Source organism: Canis lupus, chromosome 23, assembly GCF_048164855.1.
Source record: "Canis lupus baileyi chromosome 23, mCanLup2.hap1, whole genome shotgun sequence".
NCBI classification, from domain to species: domain Eukaryota; kingdom Metazoa; phylum Chordata; class Mammalia; order Carnivora; family Canidae; genus Canis; species Canis lupus.
In genome coordinates, this window is record NC_132860.1 from 44,593,044 (window position 1) to 44,614,569 (window position 21,526).

At 51.5% G+C, this 21,526-nt stretch overlaps 1 protein-coding gene across 5 annotated transcripts in view; it reads right to left on the reverse strand.

Annotated features, from left to right (window-relative positions):
* Positions 1-17,504, reverse strand: part of SMCO4 (single-pass membrane protein with coiled-coil domains 4) — a 62,806-nt gene extending 45,302 nt beyond the window's left edge. Inside the window, exon 1 of one of the 5 annotated variants that reach the window (XR_012015846.1) lies at positions 17,404-17,504. The gene's annotated coding sequence lies outside the window, so the exon portion shown is untranslated. Of the gene's footprint in view, positions 1-1,037; positions 1,120-5,225; positions 5,249-11,578; positions 11,602-14,620; positions 14,643-17,403 lie in introns of those variants that run through there. The other 4 variants (XR_012015851.1, XR_012015849.1, XR_012015850.1 and 1 more) reach the window with 4 other exon arrangements.
* Between the last annotated feature and the right edge of the window lie 4,022 nt (positions 17,505-21,526).

Consider the following 21,526-nt stretch of genomic DNA (forward strand, 5'->3'; position numbering starts at 1 on the left):
GGCCTCAGGTAAGAACACCTAGAGAAAAAGAGGGAAATACAGGAAAATCCAACGAAGAGTAAAAACTGAGAATCCCGAGCTCCAGTGACATCTGAGTGACAGCTGAAGACATAACTCCAGTTCTGCCCAGAAGCTGCTTTGAGTTGGGGGACCCATCCCCAACACCCACAGCTGGGAGGTCACATCTCGCCTGGGAAGAGACTGGGGAGTTGCTCCCACACTTCCCTGCTCCCAGCCAGGATGTCTTCCATCCCCAGGGCTCCTGAAACCAAAGTGGTGTGGGACAAAAGGCCAGACTCTGCTTAGAAGACACTGGGTATGGGGCACCTGGATGGATCAGTGGTTGAGCATCTGCCTTTGGCTCAGGTTGTGATCCCGGGGTCCCACATTGGGCTCCCTGCAGGGAGCCTGCCTCTCCCTCTGCCTGTGTCTCTGTCTCTTGTGTGTCTCTCATGAATAAATAAATAAAATCTTAAAAAAAAAAAAAAAGACAACATAGGGTACAAGTCTCTGGCCTTGCTACTTACATACTTGGACTATGAGCAAATTACTGCACCACTTTGATTCTGTTTCCTCACCAATAAAACGGACTCAATAATGTCCATTTCCCAAGGTGGTAGTGAGGATTAAATGATGTAATGTATGCAAAAGGCTCTGCACACAGTAAACTGGCAACCCACTGCCATTACTAAAGTAAGCTGAAGCCAACTCATACTGGGTAAAAATTAAATCAGATTTTTGTTTTAAAGATTTTATTTACTTATTTGAGAGCAAGAGAGACTGAGACAACACAAGCAGGAAGAGTGGCAGAGGGAGAGGGAGAAGCTGACTTCCCACTGAGCAGGGAGCCCAATGTAAGACTCGATCCCAGGACCTGGACCTGGGACTCACGACCTGAGCCAAAGGCAGATGCTTACCCAGCTGAGCCACCCAGGCGCCCTCAATTAAACTGGATTTCTTAAAAGAAAAAAGGTTTCATGAAGTTAGCGAGGATCAACAGTTTTCAGAAAATTCAAAGAAGCAGGGTGGAAACCAACCATACGCCCGTGGCGTCCTGAAGGTTTCTGAAACCTCTCCACCGACGGCTCTCCTACAGGAATGCAGGAGGGGAGCATCCCATTACCTCCAGACTCTTCACACTTTATAAATACACTGCACAACCAACCAGAGAGCGCTTCCTGCCAACCTCCCCAACAAACAAGTCGGACAGGATCTGATCCGGAAATTAAATGGCCATGCAGCCCAGCCACGTATGCTTCAAAATAGATACCCGTGACCTACTTCGTCTTTGAGCACCGTGCTCAAAGCCAGAAGCAAGTGGCTGCTGAGACAGGGCCACGGACTTCAGCAGATCCTGCACCCCTGGATTTCTGGTTGCATGAAACATGCACTGATACAATAATGACTCAAAAGACTGTCTTGGGGGTGGCCAGACAGAAACCCTAGACACAGAAGTCCTGCTAGCAGCTGCTCACCTCTGGCCTGCCCCAACAATGCACTTTCATTCATTTGCACTAGATGCTGCACTTCTCGAGACAGTCACTTGTCAAGCTACCTGTCCTCGCCCTTGTACTGTATCCTGAGGATGTGCATCTTCCCCTATAAATAGTGGCTTTTTTTGAGAGTGAGGCCCCACCTTTATCCTGAGATTGCACCCAGGGTCCTGCACAGAGCACAGTGTCTTAGTGTGGGGGGAACAAGCATGGCATCTACCATGAGAAGGTGAGCTCCTCCCCGCACCCCGACCTGCACGACCTCCAGATCCCAGCCTGCTCCTATGCTTGGCCGCTCAAGATCAGATGACAGAAAGACAGACTGGTGTCTGCTGTAAAGACAGGGAAGACAGACAAGTCCAGAAACACATGGCTAAAAAATGATTTCCGACATGACAGTTCATTTCACCTGAGATGTGAGTCTCAGGGAGGGTAAATCCAAGGACCTTGAAAGAGACCCATTCTAGAAAATCTCAGAGCATCCCAACCTATGGTAGTAGGCAAACAGTGGAATGCTGTTCTTCACCAACTAAGCCATGGTGGAGGAGACAAGCTGACGGCCAAAGCGAAAGACAACAAAGCGAAGCAACCCTGCTACTCTTCACCTTCAAATCCATCCCCGTCAGACCTTCTGGGTCAGCCCTAGACACTCCCCTCTGCCATGGCATATTCAAAATTCCCCTCCTAGGGATCCCTGGTGGCGCAGCGGTTTGGCGCCTGCCTTTGGCCCAGGGCGCGGTCCTGGAGACCTGGGATCGAATCCCACGTCGGGCTCCCGGTGCATGGAGCCTGCTTCTCCCTCTGCCTGTGTCTCTGTCTCTCTCTCTCTCACTGTGTGCCTATCATAAATAAATAAAAGTTTAAAAAAAAAAAAATTCCCCTCCTAGGGGCACCTGGGTGGCTCAGTGACTGAGCATCTGCCTTCAGCTCAGGTTGTGACCCCGGGGTCCTGGGATCGAGTCTTGCATTGGCTCCCTGTGGGGAGCCTGCTTCTCTCTCTGCTAGGTCTCTACCTCTCTCTATGTCTCTCATTAATAAATAAAACCTTAAAAAAAATTCCCATCCTAGAAACTGCCCGACAACCCCTAGTTCACCTAGCACTTTCCCCCACATCTTGACATGTCAACATCTACAATCGTGGAAGGCAAGCAGAACAAGCCCTTTTACCACCCACTTAGAAATGAGGACACTGAGGACAAAGCACGTTGACCACACGGTGACATAAGCACAAAAGCACAGACCTTTGAACTCCAAGCGCAGACTAGATGAAGCCAGGTATCTGAGCTCCAAGCCACTGCTCTTTCCAGGGCACCCCTCTCTGAGAACCTTCTGGAAAAGTCTAACACCCAACCCTACCCAACACAGTAGCCCACACGCTTCAACCTTCATCAGCCCTCATGTCCATCAACAGGTGGCCCCCTGCGTCAACCACATGTACACCGAGCCAGGCTCATCAGCCACCTCCATGACAAATAGAGACCTAACCCTAGGACTTCCAGAGGAGAGACACACATGAACAGGCTGGTTTTCTGCAAATATGCAGTAAGTGTGGGGCAGGGTAAGTAACCATAGGTCCCCAACAACCACTAACCAGAAATCCCAGAGCTCTGATTTTCAGGGTCCTGGGTTCAAATCCTATCTCTGGAACTACTTAATCTCTGTGACCCGAGGCAAGCAACTTTGTTTTCCTAGTTTTAGCTTCCTTGTTTATAAAATTGATGAACTTAAAAAAGAGAGAGACAGATCCCACAGTGAATGTACTTAATGCCACAGAACTATATATTTAAAAGTGGTCAGAAAGGCAAATTTCATGTTATATATATTCTACCACAATTTTAAAAATAGGTTAACATTTATATCTTTTAAAAAGGATCTTCTAGATTTCTAGTGAGAAATAAGATATAGTGGCAACTTCTTACAGTTTTTGTCACATATTAAATCCTAATTTATTATAGTCATTTTAATAGTTTTTATTATAAAGACAATACACTTAAAAATTTCCTGTTATTCCACAATCCAGGGATAATTTCTGAAGAGAAGCTCTTCCCAGTATTTCTCCCATGCATGGACATTTCTAAATTGGGAATGTAAAATTTACGTAATTCTATAGTGGTGATCCATTCTTTTCTGCCTTACTGGTAACTGCAAAAACAATTTTCACAACACCACCCAGAAATAAAAGGGCTTTGTTCAAGGCAAGGATGAAAAGTTGCATGAAACTTGAGATGGGAACAGGAACTCATGTTGGACTACTGGAGACACCTGCTTCCAGAGCCAGGGTAGAAATTTATGCCCAATCCCCTGCCACCTGTTCTTTTCCCCATCAAAGTTCACCCAGAAAGTAATCACTCCAGGGGTCTGACCAAGCAGGCCAAAGGCCATGCGGTTGCCCTGTGGAAGCTCTGCATGTGTCAGGCTCTGAGGGACAATGAGTTCATGTTCCTGCTGGCCCCCGAGGGGAGATGGTGCAGACAAATCACCCCAGGACCCCTGCATCCCAGGCCAAGGGCAGGGTGGAGGCAGGACGGCATCAGGGGAGGAGAGCTGAGAAGGGAGACACTCAACCCCCCCATTTCAACCAACTCCCAGGTCAAAGATGAGGCCAGTAAGGCCCAAGGAAGCAAGTGATGTTCCCAAGGCCAAAGCAAGGAGCCCAGTCCCAGCAGACTGAGCTCTGAGGGCCGCAGGCCTGTTCCCAGCCCAGCAAAAGAGGTCAGGGCGTGCAGCCAGCAGATCCTGCCCACCACCAAGTATTTATTTACTGCGTGCTTGGGGCCTGTCAGCACAGAGGTAAAGCCCCACCACCCCCACTCTTCCCCAGGGCACAGGACAAGGAAGCGGTTTCATGGGAACAGCCTGTCTGGCTCCCACTCTTAGGCAAGGCTTCTGCTTCTCACAAGCCAGACTCCAGACTTCCTGGGGGTGCCACCTGAGTCAAACCTTCCCATAGTGTCTGGCAGAGAAGGCCACACGATTTCAAAGGCAGCTCCTCTCAGGAAGTCCTTTTGATGTCCTAGGGGAAGCAAGCACCCCCAGAAATAATTCTGGGGGAAGAATTACAATCTCACAAAATACTTTTCTGCTCATTTTCTAGCCAAGAACAGTTCTCCCAACTTTCATTATGTATGGGTGTACATTTTGTTTGGGGGAGGGCCCTGGGGGTGATGGTTGAAATCTGTGAGTGATACCCAATGGCGGCTCCTGGAATCCTACAGAAGAGCAGCTGCCCCAGCCCTGGGGGATTCGATTTCCATCTCTGCTCACACGGAATTATCTTCTCAAGTGGTGCTTTCCCAGAGGGGTGACACCGCAGGAGGCCTCCTAGCTACCCTAGCAGGCAGAGGCCGGGAAGAGGCCCTGAAATCAGGCCCACCCACGGCCCACTTCTCTGGAGCCCTCATCACAACCCTGCCAGGCCCTTTCCTTCCGAGGCCCAAAGAGGAAATTAAATGTCAGCCAGATAAGGAGATTTCCCTTCAGCTCTGATGCCAAGAATCCAGAGTATGATTCCCCCAGCCACCCCACAAACCGAACGGGCGCAGGCCTCAGGCCCTCAGGCCAAACGCGTTGAAGCCAGGCCACCGCCAGGAGTTCCTCTTCAATGATACTCAGATGGCAGGCCTCAGTGTTCTTGGGGCAAACAAGAGCAGCGGGTTGAACCCTGGAGGCCCGTTCCGGAGCGCCAGGAGAGCCGGCCAGCCGCAGGGTGAGGACCGCACGCACATGGCTCACCCGCGCTGCACAGGTACTTCGGGGCGGGCCGCCCGCCCTGTGTTTTCAAGGCCAAATGCGGCCTGCTGCCCAGGGGAGCTGACTCGACGCTTTTCGCAGCGTAGTGACTTTATCCACAGAAGGATCCGGGGAGCTAAGCGCACTGAGCTCACACACTGACCTCAGCATTTTCTAAACCTGCCAGGGCGCTACCTTCACGTGGGCCCGCGTTCACCAGGCAGGCCTCGGGCTTGCGGAGCACAGGCGGCTCCGAGCGGGGCGGACACACACATGCCCGCCGTTTCCGGGCACTCCCTGCTACCCCTCAGCCCTGCCTGGCTACTTTCTCTTCTATGTGCCTGTGGTTTCCATGTGGGGAAGTGGGCGGGTCAAAGACATCTAGAAGGACAGAGGACAGGAAAGGGCAGTGGATCAAGGGTCAGCAGAACACCAACACTTAAAGAAGAAACCAGAGAGGGACGCCTGGGTGGCTCAGTAGTTGAGCGTCTGCCTTCGGCCCAGGATGTGATCCCGGGGTTCCGGGATCGAGTCCCGCACGGGGCTCCCTGTGAGGAGCCTGCTGCTCCCTCTACCTGTGTCTCTGCCTCTGCGTGTGTGTGTGTGTCTCTCATGAATTAATACATGAAGAAGAAGAAGAGGGGGAGGAGGGGGGTAGGAGGAGGGGGAGGAGGGAGGTGGGAGGAGGGGGAGGAGGCCAGGCGCACACAGTTCCGTGATGGCCCTCTTGAGCCTGGAAATGTCCCTAGATGAGCTGGTCGGTGCCCATCCTGCTTCAGTTCGTGCTCACAGCCCAAGACCGCAAAAGGCCAAGGCCCTCACAAAGACTGGCAAAGACCTGCAGGGCGATCCAGGATGCCCTCATGTTACCACCCAGCCCACACACTCTCCTGATCTCACACACGTGTGTGCACAGGACTCGGGCCACGCGGGCCCCATACCATCCCGGCAGATGCACACACCGCCGCAGGCCTCTGCGCCCTCCTCATCACAGCCCTCCCCATCCCCCACTTCTCCGCATGGAAGTTCAAACACACCCTCTCCCCAAGGCCCGCCTGATCAACACCTCACCCCCTGTCCTCTGTGCTCGGTATGTCCCACTTTTCATCAGTGATCACCACCTCTCATACTGTTCAGGGCTCAACAGTGCCCTCACCCCATCCACATCCACTGGGAACCTCAGAACATGACCTCAATTGGAATGGGTCTTTGCAGAAGTAATAGCTCAGACAAGGACACAGCAGAGTACAGCGGGTCCTCACGCAATGACTGGTAAAGACACAGACTCAGGGAGGCCACACGGGGACAGAGGCAGAGAGCAGAGATATGCTGCCATAACACCAAGGCCTGCCTGCAACCACCAGAAGCTAGGATCGCCCCTCAGAGCCTCCAGAACTGTAAGCCATCCAGGTTGTGATGCTTTGTCACAGCAGCCCCAGAAAACTCCTACACAAACCATGAATTGTAACCATATATCATCTGTCCCCACTTAGTGGAAAATAAACTCCAGAAGAACAGGATTTTAGTTTCTTTTGTTCAGTGCAAGACGCCTAGCACACAGAAGCATATCCAGCACTCAGTGGGCGCCCACCCAATAAATACTTCTGGATGAATTCTGACTCAATGAAGATAAGCTAAGAAGAGAAGCAGGGATGCTGTACCCATCCTACAGAGGGCAAAACTGAGGGGCAGATGATCCAACTTTGCTCAGAGACAGAGGAGCCAGGATCACAATGGAACGGGGACCTTGTTTGTTCATTCGATAAATAATATTGAGCTCCTCCATGCGCCAAGTGTCACGCTAACCCACAGGCAGCAATCACTACCTGCACGTGTGGATGGAGGGGCTGGAAGGGTGGGCCCCAAGCTCAGGTGTCCCTCAGCGAGGACCGGGACCCTGGGTCTCGGTGTCCTCATCTGCAAAACTGGAAGGCGGATTAGAAGGCATGCCTGCTGGGCACCAGATGGCTCAGTGGTTGAGTGTTTGTCTGTCTTCAGCTCCAGGTCCTGGGATCGAGTTTCACATCGGGCTCCCCATGGGAAGCCTGCTTATCCCTCTGCCTGTGTCTCTGCCTCTCTCTCTCTCTGTCTCTCATAAATAAATAAAATCTTGAAGAAGAAGAAGAAGCAGCAGCAGCAGCAGAAGCAGCAGCAGCAGCAGCTGCCGCCACCATGCCTACCTGCTCTCCAAGGGGCAGGCAAGCCCTTGCGTCACTTGTGCTACTTCTCAGGTCTGTGGAGTCGAGATGAAGTCTCTGTCCCGCTGCCCTACATTTAGGGCAGCACATTTGGCACCTACCATACTCTGCTAGGAAATCTCTCACACCACAGGCCACATCTCATTTGCAGAGTTAACTTTCACACGCACTATTTAAGATCCTTGTCACCTTGTCTGGATCCTGCACTCTGCAAGCCATGCATTCTGCCCAGGTCCCATCCACATCCCTGCGGGGCGGCTCTATTCCTCCCAGGCCTACAGATAACAAGCTCATATGCTAAGTTTGGCTCTCAAGAGTGAACTTTCCTTTTCCCCCTCTGGACTTTGGAGGCCTTAGGTACAGCCTTCTCCATGCGCAACCTGCAGGTCTCAGACCACCTATTTGTGTGAACCAACCACCTAGAGACTTCAAATGAACCTGGCATCACACACAGATGCGTGCACACACACATGTGTGGACATCACTCCCTGAACAGCACAACTAACTATAAGTGATCAGGGGTATGAAACCAGCACAGACGTCAACCGGGGGTTGACACCATTAGCAATGTAACCGGGTAGAGAAGGTCAAAGCCTGAGCTTTGGAGCCAGGCAGACCCGAGTCTGAGTCCCAGCCCTGTCTCACCTTGGACCCTGCTTGACTTTCCCTCTCTGTACTTAGCGAACTCATCTCATGAGGGCCTCAGGAGGAGCCAGCGGCAGCCCTGCGCAAAGCACCTAACACCCTGAAGCTCTCTCTTCCCCCACCTGGGAACAGGCAGCACATGGCAGTGGGGGAAGTGGAGGAAGAGCCTCAACCCCACAGAGGAGGAGACCTGGACCCCACCTCCAGTCTGAAACAGCCAGCAGTTTGGCATAGGGAAGGCACTTCACCTTTTGGGCCCTCCCTCAGCCTCCTCACAAACGAAGGGGAAAGGCTGTACTAAGGATCTCCCAACACTCAGTCTACACCCCCCCCCCAAAAAAAAAGAAAGAAAGAAAAAGAAAAAGGCCTCTGCATCGGGGCTTTGGGGTTTCACAGCAGGAGGTCTGGTGTAAGCAGAGAACATCACACCTGCTCTCCTGCCACACAAGGTTCCCAGCCAAAACCTCCTGCTCTTACCCCTTCCTTATTCCCACAACCCTAATGGATCTCAAGCTGGCTCTAGTCACCTGCTGATCCCCTGATGCCTCTCCTTGTAATCACTACACTCTTCGCATTTTGATATTAGCAAATGTAATGCACATTCATGGAACTATAAACATTTATCAAGGAAAAAGGATACACAACATAATTACTCACTGAGCACTTATTAGGTAATATGCTGAGAGCTTTACAAACATAACTCTCTATATCCTCACAACAACCCTGTGAGGTAGGTACTAATATTATTCCTGGTTTACAGATGAGGAAACTGAGGCCCAAGGAGAAAACCGAACTTCGCTTAAGTCACACAGCCATAAATGCTAAGTGGAAGCTGGAACCCAGCTTGCCTGATCCTAAGAACTTCTGCACCACCCCAGGCTGACTCCTCTATCACTCCTTATCTCTGGGCCTCTCCGAATGGCAGGTAAAGAACACTGTTGGCCAGTAATCCAGAGCTTCCCAAAGCCCACCGGAGGGTTCAGCCTGCAGGGATGGCCCAAGTGAGCCCAATCGTGGAGGCCTCGAGACACCTCCTCTACAAGGTCAGGCCCCTGGAACATCTTCTAAGAAACCATGGCTCTGCCTCAAAGCATCCTGCTAAGAGGCAAATCATCATAGTCCCACAAGCCAGGAGAGAGGGAAACCACTACACTGCTGGAAGAAAAGACCTGCTCCACATAGAATCTTGCTGCACCATATTCACAGACGCTACTCCAGAAACAAGAACGTCTGATTTTCCAGCATGCAATCTTTAAATGTTCTTCCAGTTGAGGTCTCCAGCCTCGAATCCCTGCCTTGACAATAAGGACAGATGGGTCTCCAGGTGCTGCTTACACAGACTTGCCTCCTTAGGAAGAGGTTCACAGAAATACTCTGGCAGCTTACATCAAAATCCAAGTGTTCTAGGACAGTGCCAAGCCTCTGGGAAAAGCAGGGAGAGTGTGAAACCACAAGCGTATGCTTCCAGGGCCATGCTGACACCCCTGGTGGCAGGACACTCACACCACCCTGCTCAGAGTGCTGGTCCTTGAGAGCTTGGCTCCCTCACCCTCCAAGGTTACTACGAACTTGGCCACCGAGATCCAGACACCAAATGATGAGGCGCACAGCCTCACCAATAATCAGTGAAATGCCTACTAGCATTATTCACTTCTTTCCCTCAGAAGAATGCTAGCCCATGGAGAAATGGGCAGCCTCACACACCACTGGTAATTCAAACCAGGGCAGTCCTTGAGAGCACATGGTGGGGGGTACCCCTGTAACAGTTTAAATGTGTAGGACCTGGGACGCCTGGGTGGCTCAGTCAGTTAAGCAACTGACTTTTTTTTTAGACTTTATTTATTTGAGAGACAAAGAGCAAGAGAGAGCACAAGTGGTGCTTGTGGGAGCACAGGCTCCCCACAAGTGGTGGAGAGTGGCAGGGAGAGGGACAAGCAGACTCCCGCTGAGCAGGGAGCCTGACGTGGGGCTCGATCTCGGGACCCTGAGACCATCACCCGAGCTGAAGGCAGACATTCAACCAAATTAGCCACCTAGGTGCCCTAACCACCTTGATTTCGGCACAGGTCATGATCTCTGGTTTTGAGATGGAGCCCCAGTCAGGCTCTGCGCTTGGAGTGAAGCCTGCTGAAGATTCTTTGTCTTACTCTCTCCCTTGCCCCTCCCTGCTCATGTGCCCTCTCTCTCTCTCTCTCTCTAGTAAATAAGTAAAAAAATAAATGTGGAGGACCCTTGATACACCAATCCCACTCCCAGAGAACCACATGCATGTGTGCATAACAATATGTATGCATGAAGATGTAACAGCAAAACCAAGGAGTTGGTTTACACATCTATGAAAAGCGGGCCAACTCGTAAATTATGATATATCTATTCCATAAAATATTTTGTAGAGAAGTAAGAGACAAATTAAGACAGGACAACTACATGCATGAAAAGACATATAGACATGTCTTATATGTCTATATAAGACATAGCAGGTGAAAAGGCAAAATAGTGAACCAGTATAGAGGGCGGACTCAGTTTATGCTTACAGAAGAAACAAAACTATGTATATCCATGTTCTATATGGGCTGATGGAAAGCTGCAGGATAGGCAACAAACTGCTTGCACTGGCTCCTTCTGAGGCCTCAGCAGAGAGGCAGCAGGTGGGGGAGGATCTTCCATTTTCCGCTGCTTGAATGGAGGGTGGGGTGCGGGAGCATCATATACTCATGTATTACCTATACTATTCCAGAGAAAAGCAACTGAACTGATAAAATGATGATGCGAACAAAACAGGCTTTTGTTCTGGAGTGAAACTGCCCCACCCCACTCCCTGTGCCAATTTTGACGTCACACTCCAAGGTCTATCCAAGAGTGACTGACAGGGTTCAAGTTCAGGTTTTTGTTTTGTTTTAAGATTTTATTTATTTATTCATGAGACACACAGAGAGAGAGAGGCAGAGACACAGACAGAGGGAAAAGCAGACTCCCCAAGGGGGCCCAATGTGGCACTCGATCCCAGGACTCCAGGATCGCACCCTGGGCTGAAGGCAGGTACTCAACCGCTGAGCCATCCAGGAGCCCTTAAGTTCAGTTTCTAAGCCACCGAGGACAGACTGGATTGGGAGCAACAGGGAAAAAGGGAAATGTTGGGGGCAGAGACGGTAAGAAAAACTTTTGTAAAAGTTGTGGAAGCTACCCATCAGCTGAACCCACCCTGCACCTACTGGCCTCCAGAACTCACTGTTCTAACACTTTCCTCCCCATCACCCCTGTAGGATGAGAAAAGATGAGAAAACCAAAATTTGAGAGAATTTCCTTCTTCCAACAGCAGAGGAGAGGCCAGCAGAGCTGCTCCCAGGGAGCCCAAAGAAGTGGCCGGGTCAGACTCCACCCTCCCCACAAAGGCACCAGGTGCCAGGCTCCTGGGAGCACAGCAAGGGCAAGACCAGCAACCCCGAAACCCCAGGCCCACTCCCTGGAGTCCCTCCACTTAGGCAACCAGCCCAAGCATCTTTTCACACTCACTGCGGAAATCCAAATGGAACCAGTACACAAATCAGATGGTCCTGCCAACAGAACAGCAACAATGTGGGAAAAGAGGAGCTAAATCAATGGTAGCCTGGCTAAATATATATTTATTCTTTCTGCTTGCCAGCAGTCGCATTTCTGTAGATTCAAATATTTGATAAATGTCTTTTTTTTTGCTTCCCGGTAATAATTAAAACAAACACACACCCCAAACACACGGGCACAGCTAAACGCGAAGCCAAAAGAAAACCAACAAAGGGGCCTCGCTTAGGGCACCAGGTTCAAGAAGCAGGCGTGACAGCTAACATCCCCAGGCAGAAACGCCGTCCCACTAAACAGGTACCCCGTCGGCCCAGCAGACAGGCTCGCCTGGCACTCCAACCTCCAACTGCCAGGCGCCACCGAAAGGTGCCCTGAGGGCAAGTAAAAGAGGTTCTGTCCTGGAGGGAGTGGGGTGAGCATCAAGCAGAAAGCAGGGGAGCTGAGTCTCCTGCAGTGACTTCTCCAAGACGGCTGTGACTGCGGACGCCAGGAAGCCAACAGCCCAATAAAGGTAACCCCTGGCCCCCTGGTGATGAGGATGAAGCCTGAACAAAGGCAGAACCTGATCAGCAGGCTCAGGTGAGCAAAAAGAAACCATCTAAAGGGCAAATCGAACTCCGGGAAAAAAAAAATTTGTTTTTAAACATTTTAAATAAATAAATAAAGTGCATGGGGATTACCCATTCGGGAAGATGGAAGCCAGAACACCAAGCAAGTTTATCATGGGACAGGGCATGAGACCAGCACAGTCCTGAGGCAGCAGCAGTGCATGCACCCTAGGATGGGAACACATGGCCCTAGCCACCAGGACCATCTCCCCTTGATCTGACTCTGGTTTGCCTGAGTTTGGTGTGGCCCCCCGCTGAGTCTGCACACACACCCCCATTTGGGGGGGGGGGCCATCTCCTCCCAAGGCCAGCTGCCTCTGTGAACTCACCCACCACCACTCCCATCTCCTGGCCAGCCCCCCACCCCATCCTATGCTTGGGCACCACAAGTCACCCTGACCTAGAGGCAGGTCACCTCTCGGGGAAGAGCCAGAACTGGAGACCATGCCCCCTGGTGGGCCCACTGAGTCTACCAGCAAACAGTGGGGTACAGACTCTACCCTGAGGAGGTTCCCTTCTTTGAGGGCCTTTCCCTTTGATACTTTTCACTTGCTTTGAATGCTCACATGTGCATTCCCTGAACAGTGTTAGAGGAACTTGAATTCTATCCTCTGAGATGCTTCTGGAAAAGTAGAAATGGTAAGGCCAGGTGACAGGCAAAGAGAGGGGAAGGCGCCTTCAGGTTTTACTTGGGCGCCTTTCTCAAGCCCTCAAAAGACCGAAGGGGTGATCTGGGTTTCTGCTGAGGCTGCCTTCAGTCTTCTGAGAGTAGCATGGGCATCAGAGTGGCTATAGGAGGAGTGAGAAGACACAAGAACAGGTTGGATTTGGTGCCTCCGGCTCTCAGCTCCCACATCCAAAGGAACAAAGCACGATCCATCCTGACATGTCCCTGTTCGCCATCACCACTGCCACTGTCACAACGTCCAAGCCCTTATCACCCTCCAACAGTGCCAGGCACTCTAGCAGACTCGTTTCCCCAGTCCCAACTTCCTATGTCACACAGCCCAGTCTAAGACACAGACCCAACCCCCTCTGCCAACCCCCCCAGCCTACAGGACAGAGTCTGACCCTGGAGGAGCGTGCAAGGCCTCTACCTGCGAGGGTACTAGAATCATACAGGTCACAGCAGACACTCAGACTGACCTCTCACTGGTTACGTGGGGGCACACACACATGTTCCTATGCCCATGTCCTCATCTGTGCGTCGAGGATAGCATGACCAACCTCCAGAGCTGCTGGGAGGATTACATCCAGGTTGTGGACAGCCTTGCTCCCCGAGAACCATGATGCTGAGGACTCCACCTGTCCCCCACCTGGCTTGGGAGACTGGAGTCTGCTTCCCCATCTCTTCAGAATGAATGGCTACCCATGAACTCAGGGGCAAAGAAGGCACATTAGAGATCTAGACTCGAAAGGTCATCAATATAAAAATGAGGCTTAGAGAAATGTGAAAGAAACCCAAATTAACTCCTTATCAAAATAATGCGAGGGAAGCAACAGGGGGAAAAGAAGGAAAACATTACTTTGGGGAGGAAATGTTTTAAAAATACATCGCTGTATGATTTTTTGGACTTCATTTGTTCCAAAGATTAGGAAGATTACATTTCAAAAGCTAACAAAGGCGACACTTCTTCTTCTTTTTTTTTTTTTTTTTGAAGTTCTTTCTTAATTAATATCCTCAGAGAAGTAAGAAGTACTTTTATAGGCTGACTGAATCTTAATAAAATTCTCAGAGAAATTCTGGCATCAGTCACAACAAACACCCTCTTGGAATTTAATTTCCTTTCCAGCATACAACTTACTATGGAAACTCATTTAAGATGCCACCACAACCAATCAAAATCAGTCTGGAGCTCAAGAACTTCAAAGCCCCACAAGAGAGTCTTTTAGGATGAGGTAGTGGACATGATGCCCATGCTTGGCCACATCCTACACCAGACAGAGATTTCCCCGCACCAAACTTTCTGGCTTGTCAGATCCAACTCTTCCATCTCCTGCCCAGCCCTTAACCAGCCCTGCCCTCCCACCTTACACTGTAGCACTTCCAATGCCTCCTTCCAGCTAGAAATGCTTATTCTATATGTTGACAAATTGAACACCAATAAAAAGTAAATTTATAACAAAAAAAAAGAAATGCCCCCCAAAATCAGGATCTTCCTCCCTGCCAAAATGAATAAAAAGGAGATGGCATGAAATGGGCAAAGGGTGAGGCTAGCTAGCCTCACCCATCTTCAACTTTCCATCAAAGACCATACTTTCCAGCTTCTGGATTTGCTCTTTTCCTCCTTTTAGGTGGTGGCAGGGCCTGGAATATTCACCATGAGCACTGGGCATTGGGGCAGGAAGGCAAAAGCTGTCAGAATTATTCCTAAGTACAAAAACGTACCAGAAAAGCCTTTTTCCCTTGAGGACAATTCTCACTGGAAGATTTAACCAATCCCATTATCCTGTGTGCCTGTGGGCAAGGGGAGAGAGAGGGGTAAATGACAACCTCCACCGGGCACCCGCTGTGTATCTCATTTAATATAAGGCATTGATCCTGACACCAAGGCCTACAAGATACCAAGACTCATGGGTTCAAGCTTCCAGGGTCCCCAAGTGCTTACATGAAATATTATCATGGGCTAGAGGGTCCCTTACCGTTCACACATTGCTTTTTGCAAACATTATCTCCTTTACCGGCACAACCCTGTAGGATAACAAAGAATTCCTTTTCCACTATTACAAAAGGGCTATTTGGTTTAAAGATCATCAGTAACTTATGCAAGCCAGCTGTAACACTTGCTGAGTTTTCTGTGTCTGATAAGTGGTAGGGACTCAAATAGTAACTACTATTAGCATCGTAATTTTCACTAATTTAATAGCCTTCAGTGAAAGTGAAAATTTACACACACAGACAAGCACACATATATATGCACTATACATATATTTTAAAGATCTGCTCTAATTAGCTGGGCCTCTCCTTGTTGGAGAGGATATACTTTTAACCACTTCAAACTCAGAGATAACCACTAACTATAGCTTCCAAGAAACTGACAAAAAAAGGATTACTGAAAATGATGTGGTCAAACCCAATATGGATTTTGAAAGCTAATGGAAGAGAACAAAAGGATAGGAGCAGTCAAGTTATGATAAAATACAAACAACAACAACAACAACAACAACAAAAACAACACCCTCTCCTTCCAGCATAATGGCTTAATCATTATGTGCTATCTGGCCCGGTCATGTCATTTCACCTCTGCGGTGACCCTGGGCATCCAAACAGGAGAGCCTGCAGAGACCCAGAAGTTCTAGTGAGAGGCTATCCCAAGGGGGCCTGAGGTCTGCGCAACAGACCGCAGGTGGGGTGGCCACATTATGACTTCAGGTTATTTTTAATGTGCTGCATCTAACGAAGTTTGCCTGTGAATTATGCTCACTTGAAAAGAGACCAGGGAAGTTCAGAAGTGCCAGATTCAACAGGAATCAGCTCAGGACTTCTCGAACCACAATGAAAAAAGATGACAAAGTGGTGATACAAGATCTCAGTATCAGTCAGCCAGAGGAAACCTTTAGTATAATGGCAATGACAGATCCTGGGGCTATTCTTCGAGTAAGGCTACACCAAGACCAACCCAACTGAGCATCCACTCAACGGCTTGAAGGTTGAAACGAAAGAAAAAAATTCAGGTCTGTACGAAGGATACATGTAATTTCTTTAAAGCACAGTTAACAACTTTGTATGAAAGACAACTAAACAGCCACATACACACTGACCGCATAACAAGATTCATACTATAAATCTAGTACCGACTACCTAATGATAGTTTTTGTTTTGCTTTTTGTGATCTTTCTTGCATCTTACCTGTTGTAAGGCCATCCTAATTTCTTTATAATCGACTGATGTTGACCTCGTGTGACTGATCTAGCCTCACAAGGATCTAGTCTCCCTCAGAAGCTGACCCCTGCCTCCACCAGACTGTCTAGCTGTTTCTATACCCCATTTCAGAGAAAAGGAAGCTGAGTCCAGAGAGGGCCCACCCAAGGTCATACTCCTTGCTAATATACCCAGGACTAGAACTAGGGTTCAAAAGACCCACTGTGTGAGTCCCCAGCTTCATCGATGTCGGAAATGACCTGGCATACTTGTGCCCTGAATACAAAGTTTATTTGAAAAAAGAAAAGAAAAGAAAAAAAAAGCATGAGAACATGAGAACATGAGTCATCGCTGTCGTCAAGGGGCACCGCACAGGCTATTCTAATAAAGCATCCAGCATCCCCAGGACCACTTGTTTCTGGAATAAGCAGCCTCAGCCGCGGAACACAGGGCCGCGTCTTACCCGCTCCGGGATACCCAGGACCCCGCGAGCAGACCCGCGAGCCCAGCCCGGGGAGCCCGACATTCCGTCCGCAGGGGGGAGGGGGGAGGGGGGAGGGGGGAGGTCAGAGGGGTGCTTTCAGACGGCGCCCCGCGGCAGCCAGGGTTTCGTGCCGTCCAATCCCGCTCACCCTGGAGCCCCTAAGTACCCAGTACCCAGGGAGCCCTCCTCAACTTCCCCAGGCCCGAAGCGCTGCGGAGTGGGAGACCAACCCGACAGCCGGGGCGGGGGGGGGGGGACCCCGCGGCGGGGGAGCGCGGGCGGGAGCTCCCCTCCGCCCTGCAGGCGCCGAGGCCCCGACTCGCCGAGCCCGACCGGGTCTCGGGGTCTGCCCCACGCGGGCGGGGTATGCAGAGCGCACGGCCCATCGCTCCGCCCCACCGCCGCCCCGGGCTGGCCCCGGAGGGCTCCCCTCCCCTCCCCGCCCCTCCCCCTCCCCCCTCCCCCCTCCCCCCGCAGCCCGAGGCCGGAGCGCACCCCCTCCGCGGCTCCGCGCCGCCCCCCGGCCGGGACCCCCCTCGCCGCGCCCCGGGGCCGCCCCGCACCCGCACTTCCCGCCCGGCCCCAACTTTTCCGGCCGCGGCCCGGGCCCCGCAGCGCGGGGATTCCCGTCCCGAGCGCCCCGCCGCCCCGCCCGCCCCGGCCGCCCCGCCCGCACGAGTTGCGCTCGGGACCCGCTCGGCGCCCGGGCCTCGGCCGGCAGCGCGGCGCGGCGCGGCGGAGCGAGCGGAGCCGGCGTGGCGGGAACCGGGGAACCCGCTGTCCCGGCGCCCGCGCCCCCGCCCGCGCCCCCGCCCCCCGCGCTCACCTCCCGCCGCCGCCGCCGCCGCCGCCGGGAGTACGTGGCAGTGGCCGCCGCCGCCGCCGCCCGCGCTCCCCGCCTCGCCTCGCCTCGCCTCGCCTCTCCTCTCCTCTCGGCGCCCGCGCGGGCGGCTCCGACGCGCCGGACCGCAGCGCCAGGCGCCCTCTGCCGCCGGGAAGCCGAATCCTCGCGCCCTAACCCTAACCGGCCGGCCGACCCGCCCCCGCCCCCGCCCCCGCCCCCGCCCGGCCCCCACGCCCGCCTCCCAGCCGCCTCCGCAGGCCGCCGCCTCCGGGGAGCCCGCCGGGACCGCCCAGCCGCTCGCGCCGCCGCTGCACCCCCCGCCCCCCGCGGACGCACCTCCCGCTCCCCGACGGCGGCGCCCGGGGCCGTGCCCGGGCCGGGCTCCCTGCGCTGGGCCAGGCCGCCCTGCCTGGGAGACGCGAGTGCGCGGCCGCCACGCGGGGAGGGAGCGACCGAGCGAAGGACCGGCACGAAGCTGTGCAGCCCGCGCCCCGGAGGCTGCAAACCCCAGGCCGCCGGGCGTCCCGACCGGGACCTGGATTCGTAAATCACACGGACACGTGCGATTCACCGTTTAGTTTCCCACCTCCCACCTGCACCGAAGCCGCGCAAAGCCCTCAGCTCAGTGCCGTGCGGCGCTTTTAGTCGAGTAGAATTCGGTTTTGGATCGACCGCTTAAAAGCCGGGAAATCTCCGGAAAGCGCATCTCCCTGGCTGTAAATCAATAATCAAATCTCTGTCAAATGCGTTGTGCTCAGGATTAGATGAGATCATGCGTGGAGTGTAAAGCACTTTGCACCGCTGCCCCGCCACATACACACACACCCGCCTTGTATACTGTCGTATCTGAACGGCCGCTTTTTCTAGTATTGCTGATCTAGTAGGTAATAAAAACTATGGGCAAAAAAATGGCCACCTTTCACCTGAGGACAGCCTTAATGCCCTGTGCCCGTGGAACTGTCACCTGCCCAGGAGGGCGGGCCCTGGCAGCGGGCCTCCCCAGCCCCTCCTCTGCCCACCACCAAGAATTCACTACTGTTGATCTTTTAAAGAGCTGTAGAGCTGGCTCTCCTGCAGGGCTTTCAACCAGCCTTCTGGTGGCCAATCTCTTAATTAACAAGTGTTTATTTTATTGCAAAGGCACTGAACAGTGTGAGTGCAGACCCCCCCCCCCCCAATCTATTACCTCTTCCTCTCCCCTTTGCCTCTCTCTCCGCACATGGATGCCACCTTTTCACTTTTGGCCACCTGTTTCCTGCTGCTCACTTAAAGCAGCAGTGAGGAAAGTGTCCTGACCTGGGATGGGACTGGGCTGGAATGCCAGCCCACACACCGTGGGCCTTGCACACCCCAGTCAGTCCCCAAAGGGGTAAACTGTAGAGAATAACACTCATCTGTGGCTCTGAGAGAGAATTGGTGACCTTGTCTCTGAGAGAAGTCCCTGGAACATAATAGGTGTTTAATAAAAGGCAACTAGTGAATAATTAATTTAACAAGCATTTAGGGAGCATCAACTGAGTAGTGTAGGTGCTGGAAGATCAAGGAAGATGAACATGGGTGCGGTGAGACGGCAGCCTTCAGAGGAGTTTGAGTTCTGGTAGATGAGACAGGCGCATACGGACCACCACACGTTCGAGGGCAGAGCGATGGGGGGACGTGCATGCCATTAAATATGAAATTCGCAAGCCTCAAGTTCCAATCTGGGGCAGAGGTATTACTGTGTGGCTTGCTTGAATTCATTATAATTGTAAATGCCACTTTCCTCTAAATATTATGTACATAACTTCCCAAGGCCACTGCTAAAAATTAATGAATAATTTTATGAGGCAAGCAGAGCCATTTGATGTAGGATTCAGTCCCTTAATGTGACTCCAAATGCTTCCTTATACTGGTAATAAAGTCTATATTGTATCTTTGTGAAAGCTTCATAATTTATAAGTTAAAGTTCTGTATCTCGCAACGCGTGTCTAAGAAGGGAACTTCACACATCGTTGCACGAATGACCTCTAACGAATCACACCCAGGTATCCATGGCCTTGCGCTGCCCTCTCTCCCCCGCTGACCCTAGGCTAGGTCATAGGACCTGCTTCGGCCACGGGACGTAAGCAAACAGGGCCCAAGCAGAGTTGATTGATGAGCACTTGTGCCTCATTCTTTGCTCTCCTGGGATGCTGGGAAGAAAGTGAAGACAGAGAACATGGAGAGGATAGGTTTTCTGGAAGACGTGCCGCACTGGGGCCCCATGTGACCCTGTGAAGGGGACAAGGACTCACACTCGAGGCTAAATCGGGAAACACTACCTTGTGCATCAGCGATGTGCGGTGCTGTGCTGCACCAGGGATAAACCATAGAAGCAGTGCAGCAGGAGGGGGAGGTCTCCGATGGTGAAGTTTCAGTGCCTCTGTGCGTCTACAGAAGTAGGAGCCCTCAGAACTGAAACTGGGTTCGCAGTCTGGCTGCAGCTGCCAGGAATAGAGGTCAGCAGCAGAGCTTCCTAAACCTCCTCCTTCAGCCTGCTGTGGAATTCCAGGCTCATCCACGGAGGGCAGCAGGCCTATGGAGAGGTTTTGGCCATTCAGGGGCAACACGAGAGTCATAAGAGCAAGATTTTTTTTTTGCCAAAATCAAAAGTTGGCAACCTTAGTTGCCCACTCCCCCACCCCCCAACTGTTTTTGTAACAGTACTGGTCCATGCAACCTGAAAACCTCAGAAATGACCGCTTTTCGATCTCAGGCACCTGGGTAAGCCCTGCAGGGTCTCAGCAGACTCAGTGTCCTGTCACTCATCCTGTACTTATGGCTATTGGTTTAGTCATGCACACCCTGCCTCTGTTTCCCTTTCTCAAGTCTACTGGGCAGCCATACAGCTCCACTGGTTAGGACATGGGGCTAAGGAGGCTTCACTCCCAGGACTTCATCTGTGACTGTGGCTCTGGAAATGTCTCGCTGGGAACGAAGCCCTGAGTTGGAGGTCTGGTCAGTTACGAGTGTGTGTGTGTATGTGTGTGTGTGTGTGTCCTTACACTCGCATGCAAATGCATACGTGCTTGTGGCAGGGTGAGTCTGTTCTACCAAAGGAAAGCTACTTAATGCTAAGAAGAGATATGGTTTTAGTACTTTTTTAACAATGGGGAAAACAGACCTCAAACATTTAAGTAAGGCCTAGCTGAACCCAGAGGTCAAACAATGAACCCCTCAAGGTGTCAGTTGAACTTCAATCTGATATGAATTCCCAGAAGCCTGACCTTATGGAAAGACTTTTTTAGAACTAGGCAAGGGGTGAAATTCATATTCCCTAATCCAAAAGGGGAAAATACCAAACCTCATATACTTGAGGAGTCGTATAGCATTAAGCCCCAGACATTTGCATTTCTACCAGAAGCAAGACTACCCATTCCATCCAATTAGCTAGAATTTGAATTCCTCCGAGAGAACCACTGCATAAGTATCCAGTATTACAATAAACATGTCTTTTTCTTACCGGTAGTAATTTTAAATATTTTTTTAAAATCAAAGACTTTGAACAAAATCATACTTCTTCAGTTCTATCGGAAAGGTATCCTTGCCCACTTCCAGAAAGCTGTAAAGTCCCATATAAGGAAAAGCCTCAAGATCTCTGCCTTCACTTGTACGGAGTCCAGACGAAAAGTTCAACCAAGAGCTTCATGCTCACTGCCTCTGGTCCCGTGAAATGTAAGTCCTCAGCTGAAGGATGGGAAGGCGTCCCTCCTGCAAGCCCGCTGCGGCAGCCCTGGCAAGAACACCACTAAGCCAAGAACACCACTGGATTCTGTCAATTTAGTTTCTTCACGACTTTCTCCCTGCTGGCAAATGTTAAGTTTCTATTTCAGGAGAAATAAGAGCTTCATTAACTTGCCTGTCTTCGTGCTTCTCTAACCTCTAACTCCTTTAAGCTTTCTTTCTCTCTCTCTATTTTCTTTTTAATTTTTTTTATTTTTTAGTTTTGTTCTGAGTTTGGTTTTTGATTGGGAAAATAAGACCACTAACTCCACACCCCCTCCCCCGCCCGGAGGCCCGTTAAGGGCAGGACAGTCCACGAGGGGAGAATGGACGCGCCCCCTTCATTCCATAGGTTGTAAATAGT